This window comes from Castor canadensis, chromosome 7 (assembly GCF_047511655.1).
Source record: "Castor canadensis chromosome 7, mCasCan1.hap1v2, whole genome shotgun sequence".
NCBI classification, from domain to species: Eukaryota; Metazoa; Chordata; class Mammalia; order Rodentia; family Castoridae; genus Castor; species Castor canadensis.
Window position 1 is genome coordinate 73720660 of NC_133392.1, and position 16995 is coordinate 73737654.

Below are 16995 nucleotides of genomic sequence, written 5' to 3' on the forward strand. Positions count from 1 at the left end.
CAATATAAAGCCCTTGAAGCCCATGGCTGTATTCTGAGAACTGTGCAGGAAGGGTCAGGGGTCAGGGAGAACCATATTAATGCATGCTGAATGGCTACTACAGCCACATTGGAGCCATCTCTCCTTTTCCTGCCCCTAGTGGCCTGGCCCTACTGGTAGCTGGGTGTTTGTGCTATGAATACTGTTCTAATTGGACTGTAGGTTTCCACCCACTAAATATCTCTTTTATCTGTCAGCTGTTGTTCATGTTCATTACTACAGTCTTTGTTTGGATATTGCTACAGGAACGTGTTTTGTAATCTCACTCCATGACCTTTTTACAACACTAGGAATAGAATGAATCTAAGACACAAATGTACTTGTAGCCTTTTGCTATTACTAACTTCTGGAAATAGTCAGATACTTACACAGTGTCTATGATGGTCTGCAATCTGGCCTGTGCACAATTCATCAGCCACTCTTTCTTTTAACTGGTCCTCACTGTCTAAACTCCAACCAGTAAGAATAAACTGCCTCTGCTCCTCTGATGTTCTTATGCTCTCACAAAAAGGGGTCCCACTAGCAACTCTCTTCACCATTCCTCATTTATCAGGCCTCAAGAAAATGTTGCGTTTTTTGTTTATTCATATGTGCACACAATATTTGGGCCATTTCTCCCCACTACTCCTGTACTCCCTGCATTTCCTTCCCCCACTTCTCACTTCCAGGCAGAAACGGTTCTGCCCTTATCTCTAGTTTTGTTGAAGAGAGAGCATGGACAATAATGAGAAAGACAAAGCATTTTTGCTAGTTGAGATAAGGATACCTATACAAGGGAGATTCCTAGCATTGCTTCCATGTAAAAATGTGTTACATTCTAAGTTGATTCTTCTCAAACAGACCTTTTCACTAGTTCCTGATCTCCTTCTCCTATTGACCTCTGTCACTAAAGTTTCTGCATTAGTTCCTGGAGGACATCAATACTATCATATTTTTTGGTCTTCTTTCCTATCCCCATACCTCCCGTGTGTGCTCTTGCCTTATCATGTGACCAAAGTCCAATCACATTGCTGTATTTGCCCTAAATCTAAAGTCCACATATGAGGGAGAGCATATGATTTTTGGTCTTCTGAGCCTGGCTAACCTCACTTAGAATGATGTTCTCCAGTTCCATCCATTTACTTGCAAATGAGAAGATATTCTTCTTCATGGCTGAGTAGAATTCCATTGTGTATAGATACCACATTTTCTTAATGCATTCGTCAGTAGTGGGGCATCTTGGCTGTTTCCATAACTTGGCTATTGTGAATAGCCCTCCAATAAACACGGGTGTGCAGGTGCCTCTGGAGTAACCTGTGTCGTATTCCTTTGGACATATCCCCAGGGAGAGGGATTACTGGATCATATGGCAGATCTATGTTTAGATTTTCAAGAAGCCTCCAAATTTTTTTCCAGAGTGGTTGTACTAGTTTGCATTCCCACCAGCAGTGTACGAGGGTTCCTTTTCCCCCACATCCTCAACAACACCTGTTGTTGATGGTGTTTCTAATGATGGCTATTTTAACAGGGGTGAGGTGGAATCTTAGTGTGGTTTTGATTTGCATTTCCTTTATTTAGAAATAGTGAGCATTTTTGCATGTGTTTTTTTTCCATTTGAAATTCTTCTTTTGAGAAAATTCTGTTTAGTTCAGTTGCCCATTTCTTTATTGGTTCATTAATTTTGGGCGAGTTTTGTTTTTTGAGTTCCCTATATATTCTGGTTATCAGTCCTTTGTCTGATGTGTAGCTGGCAAATATTTTCTCCCATTCTGTGGGTGGTCTGTTCAGTTTAGAGACCATTTCTTTTGTTGTGCAGAAGCTTTTTAGTTTTATGAAGTCCCATTTGTCTATACTTTCTCTTAGTTGCTGTGCTGCTGGGATTCTATTGAGGAAGTCCTTGCTTTTACCTATTACTTCCAAAGTATTTCCTGCTCTTTCCTGTACCAACTTTAGAGTTTGGGGTCTGATATTAAGGTCCTTGATCCATTTTGAGTTGATACTTGTTCACGGTGATAAACATAGATCTAGTTTCAGTTTTTTGCAGATAGCTAACCACTTTTCCCAACAAAAATCATTGAAGAAGCTGTCTGTTTAATGCAATTCCCATCAAAATTCCAATGACATTCATTAAAGAGATTGAAAAATCTACTGTGAAATTTATATGGAAACACAAGAGGCCACGAATAGCCAAGGCAATACTCAGTCAAAAGAACAATGCAGGAAGTATCACAATACCTGACTTCAAACTATATTACAAAGCAATAACAATAAAAACAGCATGTTACTGGCACAAAAACAGACATGAAGACCAGTGGAACAGAATAGAAGACCCAGATATGAAGCCACACAACTATAAGCAACTTATCTTTGACAAAGGAGCTAAAAATGTACGATGGAGAAATAGCAGCCTCTTCAACAAAAACTGCTGGGAAAACTGGTTAGCAGTCTGCAAAAAACTGAAACTAGATCCATGTATATCACCCTATACCAAGATTACTCAAAATGGATCAAGGATCTTAATATCAGACCCCAAACTCTTAAGTTGATACAGGAAAGAGTAGGAAATACTCTGGAGTTAGTAGGTATAGATAAGAACTTTCTCAATGAAACCCCAGCAGCACAGCAACTAAGAGATAGCATAGATAAATGGGACCTCATAAAGCTAAAAAGCTTCTGTTCATCAAAAGAAATGGTCTCTAAACTGAAGAGAACACCCACAGAATGGGAGAAAATATTTGCCAGCTATACATCAGACAAAGGACTGATAACCAGAATATATAGGGAACTTAAAAAACTAAATTCTCCCAAAACTAATGAACCAATAAAGAAATGGGCAAGTGAACTAAACAGAACTTTCTCAAAAGAAGAAATTCAAATGGCCAGAAAACACATGAAAAAATGCTCACCATCTCTAGCAATAAAGGAAATGCAAATTAAAACCACGCTAAGATTCCACCTCACCCCTGTTAGAATAGCCATCATCAGCAACACCACCAACAACAGGTGTTGGCGAGGATGCGGGGAAAAAGGAACCCTCTTACACTGTTGGTGGGAATGTAGACTAGTACAACCACTCTGGAAAAAAATTTGGAGGCTACTTAAAAAGCTAGACATCGATCTACCATTTGATCCAGCAATACCACTCTTGGGGATATACCCAAAAGACTGTGACACAGGTTACTCCAGAGGCACCTGCACACCCATGTTTATTGCAGCACTATTCACAATAGCCAAGTTATAGAAACAGCCAAGATGCCCCAGCACTGACGAATGGATTAAGAAAATGTGGTATCTATACACAATGGAATTTTATGCAGCCATGAAGAAGAACGAAATGTTATCATTCACTGGAAAATGGATGGAATTGGAGAACATCATTCTAAGTGAGGTTAGCCTGGCCCAAAAGACCAAAAATCATATGTTCTCCCTCATATGTGGACATTAGATCAAGGGCAAACACAACAAGGGGATTGGACTATGAGCACATGATAAAAGTGAGAGCACACAAGGAAGGGGTGAGGATAGGTAAGACACCTAAAAAACTAGCTAGCATGTGTTGCCCTTAACGCAGAGAAACTAAAGCAGATACCTTAAAAGCAACTGAGACCAATAGGAAAAGGGGTCCAGGAACTAGAGAAAAGGTTAGATCAAAAAGAATTAACCTAGAAGGTAACACCCACACACAGGAAATCAATGTGAGTCAATGCCCTGTATAGCTATCCTTATCTCAACCAGCAAAAACCCTCGTTCCTTCCTATTATTGCTTATACTCTCTGTACAACAAAATTAGAAATAAGGGCAAAATAGTTTCTGCTGGGTATTGGGGGGGAGAGGCAGGGGGCGGAGTGGGTGGTAAGGGAGGGGGTGGGGGCAGGGGGGAGAAATGAACCAAGCCTTGTATGCACATATGAATAATAAAAGAAAAAGGAAAAAAAAAGAAAAGAAGAAGCTGTCTTTTCTCCATCATATGGTTTTAGCACCTTTGTCAAAAATAAGTTGGGCATAGTTGTGTGGAAAATGTTGCATCATCTGGGAAGCCTTCTCTGTTGTTAAAGATCCCTTTAGTCCCTATTTTGTGTGTGCCTCAATCATGCATTCCCGAACAGCAACTGTCTTTAATATTCATGCCCCACTGCTGGCCTTACATAGGGTTGTGGTTAACAAAGGCAGACCCTCAGACAGACAATCTAATTTCTCATTCTTACTGTGCTACTTACTATCCATCTTATCTTAGGGCAATTTTACGTTCAGCCTCTGCCTCACATCCCTCATTTGTGTAACACAGTGGGCTACTCATAGATGTAACATAACGATAATGGATAAATGCTAGGAAAGACTAAGAATTGATGTCCAAAAAATCATTACTTTTTGCTAAAATCAAGAGTGTTATTGAATAACTTGAGCACACATTTTATGCAGGACACAATCAAATCTATGTGAAACTAGATTTGATAGTCTCCATGTGGCAGAATATATAATAGTTTATCTAGTTAATTTTCACAGAAAAATTTTGAGGTAGGTGCTATTATTACTTCCATTTATATGTGAAGAGGTAAGCCCTAGAGAGACATGAACAAAATTGCTTCAGGTCATAAAATGAATATGTAGGTGAAGTGGGACTTGATTTCAAGCAATGTGATTCCAGAGTTCTATTTTTTGTCACTACTCTGAACCCTCCCCAAATATATCATGATGCTTCTCCCTGCATATTTTTTGTTAATTTTTTAAAGGTGATATAGATGTTCTTTCTGAGAATTATATAAATCTAGATATATATTGTATGATATATATAGGAATGTCCATCCCAAAAGATCTTTGGCATTTTGTAGTTTATGAAGTCAATCACATTGGATACAGATAACTTCAGAGTTTTGTACATAAATGTGCCATTGCTAAAATGATGTGAGTTGTATAGTTTTAAGAACAGGGTCATAAACTCTGGTACGGGAGAACAAGAAGTGATGAGGAGAGAGCCAGGAGGCAGGATGGTGTAGGAAAGCCAGAGATGGGGTGAAGCATATCTTATTTCTTATACTTTTGCCATTTACCAGCTGGCTCACTCATTCAGCTAATAATTTATCTACATCCATTCTATGCTTATTGCATATGTTCCAGGAACCACTTCTTTCTGAACCTCAACTTTCTCCTATATAAATGGTTATGGTAGCTCTTACCTTAAAAGATGTTTGCAAAGATTCACTGGGGCATACAGAAAGGAAAAACTAGCCAAGCACCAGTGGCTCATGATTGAAATCTTAGCTATTCTGGAGGCTGAGATCAGGAGGATTGTAACTTGAGGCCAGCCTGGGCAAATAGTTCATGAGCTCCCATCTCCCAAACAACCAAAAAAAAAAAAATGGACTGGAAGTATGGGTCAAACAGTAGAGCACCTATTTTGCAAGCTCAAAACCCTGAGTTCAAACTCCAATTCACAAAAAAAGGAAGGAAAACTGAGGGTGGTTTTTCCCATCCATTCACCAACTGTCCCTAGCCATGGGCAGACTTTGGGTTTAGAGATTCAGGCAGGGTTAGACAGGTTGTCATAACCCCAAGAGGGGAAAGTGTAGGATGTTGAAGGTGAAGTCTAGGGTTATGTTTAAGGCAAGTCAGTAGAGTCTCTGGGTAGATATCCAAGTCAACACAAGAAGCCACAGGACTAAGGCTGGGCAACAAAGTGAAGGTATGTTGGATGAAGTTCAGGAGTGAGGTAAAGTGTGTTCCTGCTTATTACATTGATCTCTTGCTAGTGTTTGAGTTCATGTGTGTGGCTGGCTGAGTCTGAGGATAGGTACTGTTAGAAAGAATGTCTTTTACTCACTCCTAGTATTTTTGGACTCCTGCCCCACTGCTAACTTCTTATCAACATTACTAAGTGGAAGGCAACAGTCATCAATCCACATTTCCCAATAGAGTTAGTCTGTTCAAAGTTCTGAATATGGGAGGTGGAATCTCATTTTCTCTCTTTCCCCAAGTTCAGTGGGAGGAAGTGACCTATATAAGTGTGTCTAGTTTACAGACTTACATCTATATCAAATATGCCATATGCATATACATTTACATCAAACATGCATCTTCTCAACCCCAGCACTGTTGACATTTTGGACCAGATGAGTTCTTCTGACCTTTCTGGAGTTGGGGCATGGAGGGAGGCTCCCCTGGGTATTTAAAGATGTTTTATAACATCCCTGACTTCTATCCAGTAAATGTCCATAACATTCTCACACTTGTAATAACCAAAAATATCTCCATACATTGTCAAACATCACTTGGGCACAAAATCACATCCACCCTACTCCTTAGAAAACCACCATTCTATACAGACATGAGGAGGAGTTGGCGGACCACTTGGAATGATATCGAAATATGTACTCTAATCATCAAAAACAAAGCTGATGCTTTGGTCTCCATTTTTACTCTTCCTTTTAATAATTTATAACTTTCACAGAACCTAGGGGAGAGCCCTTCAGAGAGCTCAGGGGATTTCTCAAGATGGATATGTAGGTCTGAAGTGGAATGAATCTCTGTTACATGAGTATTTCATCTGAGGATAATTATTCCTTCCCAAGACAGTGTTTGGACAATTATAAAAGAGAGAGTTCTGAGTTCTGCCACTGATCTGGTACTTTTGGCTGAATTTCAAAGGGATGTTCCACTATTCCTTTGAATATTTGGCTTTCAAACAAGTCATGTAGCCCCAGCAACGGGTCAAAGGCAGGCACTGATCTCTTAGAAGGCTAGCAGCCTTACCTCAGCAGGTGATTGGCAAGTAGACCAGTTGGCTTTGGTCTTAACAACATTTTCCAAAAAGGCAGATATAAAATGTCCTTTATGGCTAGGGAAGTTCTCTGCAAGGCTACTTTGGGCAGTCAAAAGCCAAGACTGGGACTGCAAAGTTTGGAGTGGATTTTCCAGAGGCTCTTTGTCAACCATCAGCCATGTTCCTGGCTGAGCATTGCCCATGGGCACTGTGCCCTAGACAGTCCCAATCTATAGAGCAGAAAGGCTTCACTTTCAGCTCTGCAGAGGCAGCAGCCTTTAGGCTAATTAATAAATCATCAACACATTTGTGGTGTGAAAAATGAAATATTTATGCTCGCCAGAGTAATATTTCTGTCTTGCAGCCCCATGCTCTGTTGATGCCTGATGGAGGATGAAGTAAATACCAGCTGGTGTAAAATGAGTGGAATATAATTACTCTCTACAAAGTTAAGTGAATTATTAAAACACAGAAGTCATAGGCATTGGCACTTGTTCCTCCCTGACTCCACTGCCCAGTAAATGGCATCCTGACCTGATGTTTGGCTGCACTGCAGCTTACAGCAGGGATCTCAGTGAAGGGTTTGGTTGTGAGAGAAGTGGAAGCAGCTGGGACACAGAATACTAAGAAAAGTAGGAGCTAATTTCCTTTGAGAAGCATGGGGAGATTATCTAGACGCCTAAGAGATGGTGACATTGTGAAAAGAATATGACTTTGGATTAAAAAAGAGCAAATTCTATGTCCCATCTGAAATGTACAAGTTGGGTGACCTTGGCCAAGGTCAAGGAATCTCAGTTTGCTTACTTAGAAAATGGGGTAAAACAGCATCATCTGATCAGAGAACTGTGCTTGAGGATTTAATTGTCAAAGTTTTTCATGGTGATATGGAGGTAGAGATGAAATGTGAGGACAGAATTAGAGAGATTGGATAAATGGTCCCTATATGTGAAGGTGATTGCAACAGGCATGCCAAAGAACACTCCAGAAAGGTTAAGATTTGGGAGGTCATTACTGTGACATGAATATTTAAGGGAACTAAGATTGTGAACATGAACAGTGGCAAAAATGGAACGCTCATGATAGAGACTGGAAGGACCAGAAGGAGAGCGTGCTCCATGAGAAAGGTGCACTGTGTTTAGGGTTTGAAATAAAGTGGACAGACTAAAACCAGTAAGTAATTATTAGGATTTTCCCAACCTTGGAAAAGCATATCTGTATCCCCTAATACATACATATACACATATACATATACAGATACATATTTTTCCCTTTGGATGCATGAGTTTTATATCCATGGTTGCAATGAGCCCCAAAAATCTTTTTTAAAAAAACCTGTGTCTGCACTGTAAATGTATAGTCAGTTTCCCTGTCATTATTTCCTAAACAATATAACTGCTTTTGTATAACATTTACATTGTATTAGGCATTATAAGTAACCTAAAATGATTTAAACTATATAGGAGGATGTACATAGGCTATATGCAAGAACTACACATGTTATATAAGGAACTTGAGCATCTGCAGATTTTGATATCCATAGGGGCTCCTAGAACCAGTTCCCTATGAATACTCTGTGTACTCTGTGTGTGTGTGTGTGTGTGTGTGTGTGTGTGTGTATGTTCATTTCAATGGAGAATTGCCTAGAATTACATTCTTTTCTTTTTTTTTCTTTTCTTCTCTTCAAGTCCTTCCTATTTTGCAACATGAAATAGTTTTAGAACTGTGAGAATAAAGATAATTATGTATGTTTCATGATCAGAGCTACTTTAGCCTTCCAGGCAGAAAATAAATAATTTCCCAAGGTACTATTCCTTTCTGTAACTCCTCAAACCACACACATATAATCACCACTCAGCAAAATTCCCACCATGCACTGGTCTCTCTGTTCCTTTCTGATCTAAGTACTACTTGATTGAGCCTGTTTATATTTTGGGGGACTCAACTACATAATATCCACTTTTTTACCTTGCCTTGGACATCACATTGAGGGTTCATTGTCATCTCTGCATAAAATCACTATGTTGTTGGCCCTGCCCAGTGTCCAGGGAAGTGTGTACATGGTGTGCGATTGAGAGTGGAACAGGGTAATCAGATATCTTTATCTTATAGTATCCCACAGAACTTTTGAATCCCTGTCATTAAAGAGAGAAGGTCTCCTCAGGATATAACAGAACACCCACAAAACAGTTGCAAAATGGATACATAAGAGTTTTGGTATTTAATAGATGGTAGTTTTTTTATGAAGAAGGAAAAAAATCATCTTTTTGCCATCTATAACAGCAACCCTGAGAATGGTTCAAAAAAGACCTCAGTTTAATACTTATAGGCATCTTCTAAGGCCTCAAAAAGTTTGTTTTCATCCAAAAACCATGGAAATGATGGTGGAAGGTTTCAAACCCAAGGCTGTTGTCTTTAGTTTCTGTAACCATTCCATCTCTCCTTTTACACTCATATCTTTCTTCCTTCCCCCTTCCCATTTCCCTTTATCATCTTTTAAAGCCTTGGACAAGTGTGGCAATATTGTTAGCTACTAATATTGATTGTGTTCAAGGTGATAATGTCTCAAATTAAATAATAAAAATCACATTTCCAAGGTTCCTTGTAGATAGGTATGGATGAATGACACAGTTTTGGCTAATGGCATACAAATACAAAGGATGAGATCAGCTTATTTGATGCCTAGCTTTTCTTCCCCTTCTACAGAGGAAGACAGGAAAAGCAGTTGTCTGTGAGTACCAGGTGATGTGTTATGGGTACATAAGGCTAGATCAAATGTAGGAGTTGGGCTTAGAAAACATGGTGAACCTGCCATCCCAGCCTTGTTCAAATGTTATTTTCAAGGTTTTGTTACTTGTAGTAGAATGCAATTTCTAACTTCCTAAGTGATACAAGTGATGAACTAAATGCAAGAACAAAAAGTCCTCCTAAACTTTCATTCTCCACTCATAGAAAACCGCACTCATACTCCATTTGTTCCACTTACAAATATAGGCGCTCATAATCATATGTATTTTTTCAGCTCGTGAATGATGTGCTCTATCTATTCTTCTGTAACAAGTTCTTTCCACATCTGTGAAACTATGATTTACAACACTTCTATTTAAAATATTTAGATAGTTACTTGTCATTCTCCCCTGTATGTTTGTAGAAGAATGATTCTTAAATGGGTTAATTATGGCCTTGCCTCACTGGAGACATTTGCCAATGTCTGGAAGCAAGTGTAGTTGTCACACTGTGGGAGGGTGGGATGACAGGCAGGATGATGGTAGTAAATGTACTACAATGCACAAGACAGTCTTCTACAACAAAGAATTATCTCACCAAAATGTCATGGTTTAGATTAAAATGTCAATATGAAGTAGAGAGACCCTGCTGGTGTATTATATATTATAGTTGTATTATAATTTGTTTAAACAGCTACTACTGATGAACATTAAGATTTTTTCTGCTGGTAGAGTGGCTCAAGTGGTAGAGCTCCTGCCTAGCAAGTGTGAGGCCCCAAGTTCAAACCCCAGTACTGCCAAAAAAAAAAAGATTTTTTTCTATCAGCATTGAAAAGAGCACCCTTGCCCATGTGCATTTGAGAATATGTATAAGTATTTGTGAAAGATAAATTTTTATGCAAGAACTGCTTGCACAAAGCCAATGCACAGTTAATATTTTGATACTACTACCAAATCACCTTTTAAAAAGAGCTTCCTTAATTTACAACCCTATCAATAGTGCAATATATACTGCCTGTTTGCCTGAAACCTCCCCAGAATTATATATCATCAATCTTTTTAATCTTTGTGAACCAATGGAATTATTGTTGTTTAGTTTACATTTGATAGTAATGCATTTTGCATTGAATATGTGAGAGCCATGTTCTGCCTGCCTAACCCTGCTACCTATAACCAGTTTAGGAAACAGGTAATATATGAAGGATGTAAAAGTCCTTTTACATTTCATTCACCACCAAATAAGCGTGGTTTTAGTAGCTTCTACAGGCTATGTAGGTTCTCTGGGAAATATATCAAGAGGAGAGCCTATTCCTGCCCTCAAGTGGCTCAGTATACATTTGGATGACAAAGAACTTACAAATATTAACTTTGTTTTATTACTTGTTAAGGAATAAGAACTTAATATTAGTCTTTATACTTCACACACAATTATCTGTAACTACTGAACATTAAGACAAAAATAATAGAAGTTAAATCAAAATAGCTATATTTTCACCTGTCATAATGACACATGGAGAGGGAGACATGTATTTTCAGATTATTGCCCCAACACTGATTCCTAGAATTAGACAGGGACTCTGTCACTGAGTTCTTATATTTCTACCAGAAAGGGACAAGAACTTGTCTGCAAGGCAGGAGGGGAGAACATGTACCATGTATTAGTGCAGCCTATTCTTGAGAGGAAGAGGGAATTTTTTCCACCTTTACTAATAAAATTAATTACTTTATACACCATGGGGGGAGAGAGGCCAGGTATGTTGTATTAGTGATGACCTTTCACCTGGAAGGAAAATCTGGGATAGAGATAAAGTGCTGCCTACTTCTTTGTTATAATAAACTCCCCTAAGTCTTTTAAAATGTTCCATTCTTTCTCTGCCATCTTGTTTTAAAATGCTTCATCTGACAGCATGTTTCTATTTTTTCACATCACCTCTGCTATTCCATCTGTCACACGGTACATCTTCCTTCCACCCTTTCCACTGATCACTGATATTGTTGTGGAAGCAGCATTCTTCAAATTCAAAGTTTTCACATTTTCATGTATGCTTTCTTTGACTAGCTCCTGTTTTCTTCCTTCAGGCTTCTAGTTCAGGTATTTTCATTCCCACAAATACTGGGTATTGCTTATAAGACCCTTGTACCTTTGTTTTGTTCCATTTTACTACCATTTCTTTTAAATCAATGTCCATTCTCCCCTCCTTATCATAAGAGACCCTCTCTATTCATCAGATCTGGGTTAATTTTGTAAGTCTTCTTTCTTTACCTTCTCCCTGCTCCCTCTCACTATCTAAAATGTTGGTATTCTTTGAAGCACCACCCTCAGCTGTTTTTCTCATTCTCTATGTCTTGTAAATGCTTGATTTCAGCAGTCAAGTATGTAATAACAATTCCAAAATGTGTACCTTCTTACCTAAGCTGCACATGCATGAACCAATGTTTATAATGCTTTGTACATATTCATACCAACTTGTCACACTGCCATTTTAAATTCAGCATGACCAAATCCTATTTTTCTTTCTATATTTTTCTCAATTAATATCATTAGCATCTGTTCAATTAAAAATTTAGGCATCAACTACAATGCAACTCTACCTATTTAATCAATTATAGGCTTTATCATTACTTGATTAAAATCTTTGTATATTCCTCAAAAGATAAACAGAAAATACTCAGAATTTAAACATGCTTCTTTGTACATTTGACTTTGTCACATATTTGTTTAAACATTCTGGGTGTGTCTATGAAGCTATTTTTTCAATGAGATTAACATTTAAATTAGTGGAGTTTTACTAAAGAAAATTGCTCTCTGCAATGTGAGTGGGTCTAATCCAACCAGTTGAAGGCCTTAACAGATGAAGCATCAATCTCCACTGAACAGAAAACATTCTGCCAACAGACTCATTTTGCACTTGAACTCCAAATATTCCTGGGTCTCCAACCTGCTGGCCTATCCTGCAGAGTTTTGGCTTTTCATTCCTCAACAACCCTGTAAGCTAATTCTTAAATTCTCTCTTACTTCTTCTACATCCGTGTGTGTGTGAGAGAGAGAGAGAGAGAGAGAGAGAGAGAGAGGAAGAGAGAGAGAGAGAGAGAATCTTCTATATCTATCTGTATTCATATCTTGTATATCTATATAAATAAATTCATAGGTATATATGTGTCCTGTTGGTTCTGTTTCTCTATAGAACAGTGACTATTATAAGACCTGGTTCTGTATTTTTAAAAGAGAGCATTCAACTTTTTATATATTAAAGAAAGAAAAAAGATCAAACAAAAATAACCAAACAAAGAAAAAGAGTACAAAAGTAGTTCAAAGTCAGTTCCCACACAAATATGTGGTCCAACCATGTCAAAGCTTCTGTGGTCTTGATATATGTCATGCTCGTCAATACCTTTGGGCTATGTTACATGGTGATTTCTTGTCTTGGAATACTGTTCCATTCTTCTTTATCTGACTTTTTCAGCTCTCCATGTGGGTTTAGATGTGAGCTTCCATGTGCTCCTATAACACTTTATCCCTATCCTTAATTTGTCAGTTCCTACACTGAATGACAATTATTTATGCATGTGTTACTTAAAAGATTTAAACTCCTGGAATATTGGAGCTCACAGCTCTAGCCCCCAATGTATTCTAGCTCAATCTTTGTGGAATGGAATGCCTTTAACCTATAGCTAACTTCTCCCCCATTAAATTCTTCCTATATGCAGCAGGTATAATTAATTCCTCAAAAGAAAATCAAGTGTTCCCTCTCCCCTCTGAGACCCTTTGGCATTCAAGTATTACCTGCCTCATCAATCCCTTCTGTGCTGAAGTGCTGTGCTAACTTCCAGCAGGAGGTCCAGAAGACAAGGAGAACTGATCCCTGGGGATCCCAGATCATGTAGCCTCTGACATCTCTCAAGGCCTAATGAACCACCAGAGCAACAACTAGTGCTGAGCATAGGCAGGAGGTGGCTTTGGAGAAAGCCACTGTTTCTTTCTCTACTGGGAAAAACAGGTGCAGAGATTATCACACTAAGACATCTTCCCTTAAACCTTACAGAGATGGCCAAGTTCTTTAACCATAAACTGGGGGCTCATTGGAGGCCAGGACATATTCTCCCCAGGACTTTACATCATATACAAAAATAAATAGGTCAATCAGGGTCTGGTTTTTTAGGAGCTGTCAGGACATGTTGCCTTGAGGTGAATGGTATGGTAGGACGTATCTCAGTTTAGGATACTGTCTTATTTGAAGTAAAAGGGAAACAGATATGGTATGTTTTGAAGGAGGCTGAGAAGCACCTTGTTCCTAAAAGCTGCACCCTAACATTGTGAGTTATTACTTCACCTGACATTTAAGTTTAGATAGGGCATGGAATTTAGTGTGAAATATATTAATCCAAATTTGAGTTTAGCACTTACTATATAATATTGGACAATTAATTCACCTCTCTAGTTTCAAATTCCTGACCCATAAATCCTCTTTTCACAACATTGTAGTGAAAAGGAAATGGAATTAAAATATCTCAAAATGCCCATCTCTACAAGTCCCTCAGTAAAATGATTGTGAATCCAAGTCTTCAACACCCTCTTTATTATAGGCAATCATAGTTCTTTTTTCCCCCACTCTATGTACTGTAAACCTTGCCAAAACACTCAGACTATATTAACCTTGCAGTAATAAAGAAAAACAGCAAGCTAACTTGGGAAGCTTCCAGTAGCAAAAACGTCTATTAAAATTCGAAAATGGTATAAAAACTATATGACTACAATAGCCTCTTTCTGTTTTGCTTGGGAACCAGAGGTGAACATCATATTTCTAGTTCTTAGCTTTCCTTGTTTGCTTCCGGAAAAGACAATTTAAGTGCTGGTTATTAGAACCTGTTAATAAATTTCAGAACTAAAGCAAATCTTGCTCAACTGACTGACAGCAACAAATTAATTTTGCTTTCTTTAAACAACTAACCAATCTAATGTTCACACAGCTGACAAGCCTCTCTCGGTTCAGTGCATCATGGTTCACCTGCCATCATGTAGTGCAAATTATTTTGCCTTTCACTCAGCCTCTTAATGGGAGACAGTGCAGTTTGTTAACATATACCTGGGCAATAGATCACTGTGGCTTAGAATTCTGCTTGTTGAGAAATACATAGGCACCCTAGATGTTTCTGGCAGGAATGGTCTCAACTTCATAAGGTACCAACTCAGATCTATTTGTGATTTCTTATCATAGTTCATTTGGTGATATTTGACCAAACACTGTTAAGTGCTATGGATGAAAAGAAAAATGCTACTCAGTTCCTTCCCATAAAGATGTCATAGTTAAGAATAAGAAAAACACAAATAAGGACTGTTGGTTGTAATTATGGCTATTACAAGCAGTGAAGACATAAACAAGAAGTGATTATTTTATAGGCAGAGTTTGAGGTGTGGAAATGCTTCCTTTTCTCTGTTGGTATTTGTTTTCTTTTTAAGGGAGGTATAGCATATATACAGTAATATTCTCAAATCTTCATTGTACAATTAAACACACTTTGATATGTTTACACCTACTGTAGTTACTATCCAGGGCAAGATATTGGATGGGGCATATTCATCTCCCAAGAAGGCTTCTTGGTGGCCTTTCAATGTCAATCCTTCTCACTTCCAAAGGATAACTATTATTTTATCATTATGAATTAATTTTTCCTGATTCTTGAACTTTATATAAATGGACTTATATGATATTTTCTCTTTCATATCTGGCTTCTTTATCTCAACATGTATCTTTGAGAACCATACATATATAGTGTGCATCTGGGCCAAAAAAAAAAAAAAAAGAATTGGAGCTAAACTTAGAAGAATGTAGAATGTAGTGCAAGGAATTTAAAGTCTATTTTGTAGCTCATTCCCCAGCATATCATCAGAGGAATTTAAACCCAAGAAATGTTATGATCAGATATAAGCGTCAGACCCATTACTCTGGTATGAACATGGTAAGTGCATGGAAACAATGAAAATCCGGAATCAAAGAACTAGAGAAGATGCCATCATAGTAACCCAGGTAGCTTGATTTGAGGTCAAGTGAAGAAGAAATGGAATAATCAGAGAGAGAGAGAGAGAGAGAGAGAGAGAGAGATTGAAAGAAAGCCATTTTTAGAGGTAGACAAGAAGGAGAAAAAAGACTCAAGGAAAATATTTGGTCTGGCTTGAGTTGTAGAATGAGAAACAGAAGCAGTTTGACTAATTAACAAATTAGCCACCATATTTGATGTTCACTTAAAACTGAGACATGAAAGTGAGTGAGAATACCCAGGTACTGTTGATAACCATCTCTACTCCAGGTCTACCTACCTGACCCATGCTTACCTTAGTGAGCTATGAAGAGATGGATCAAAACATGCTGAGGAATTACATATATTTAATTTACATCTAGGTCTGAATTTCCCATGACTGCTTTTCTGTCATTTTGCCATTTCAAAGAATAGCATACCAGGGCTTTTTATTCCAGCCCTGTGGTGGTGCCCTTTTTGAGAGAATAAATCCCAAGTAGTGTTGCCAAGAGCCAGTGACATTTGCCATGTTTGAAAAGGCCTCATTTTGAAGAATGATTATTGATTCTTTTTCACATTTCAGATCACTCTTTTGATGCTGCCTTTTACTGGCCCTCGTGAGCGACCCTCAGCTGTGTTCCTGGCTCCTTGACACAGCAGTTCACCCACAAAGAATGCAGTGTTCTTCCAAGTGGTACTCACCCTGAGCCTGTCCACAGGAAAAGTCACTGTTTCTCTGAATATTTCATCATATGAAGGAGCTTCTCCAAGTCTCACTTGGGTTGTTGAAAACACGAAGATATGCTTACAAATGAGTGCAAGTGATGGTGGAGTGTGCAGGAAGAGGAATGAGAGGCACCAGTGCACTTCATAAGGAAGAATGGTAGCAATTCTAAAACCACATCATCTCCACTCATATGCTATGGCTTGAAATTTCTAGAAGGAAGTAACATTGGAAGGAGAGTGTAGCAGAAGGTCACAGTGAACAAGTAGAAAAGGAAAAATAATATATTGTAATTGCATACAATTGTCTCTCAAGGAACAAATATTGAAAGGAATTATTGCGTATGGCTGATGTTACTTCAATAAAGGAAACCCCTGACTTCTGATTCTAGAATCCATGTATCTTAGAAATCTTAACATCAACTGTATTTTAAGTGAAACTTTATGTTCAATGACAGTGATAGTTTTATGAGCCTTAAGGGGAACAGCAAAAGGAAAGAACAAGGTTCCACACTTTGGTATATACTCTGTATAATTGAAATGGGTTGTTTATTTCCTATGTCCCTTGATGTTGGAAACGAGGTCAAGATACTGCTTGTCAGTGAATTTCTGACTGGGAAAAACATTTTATCAAACACAAGTTTAAGTTCTTTGGAGGGATATAGTTATATCAGAAAATATACAAGCATGTATTATACAAGTATGTAAAATTATATGAAGTTGAGCACTTAACACTTGGAAAGAAAAGCCTGAAATTGT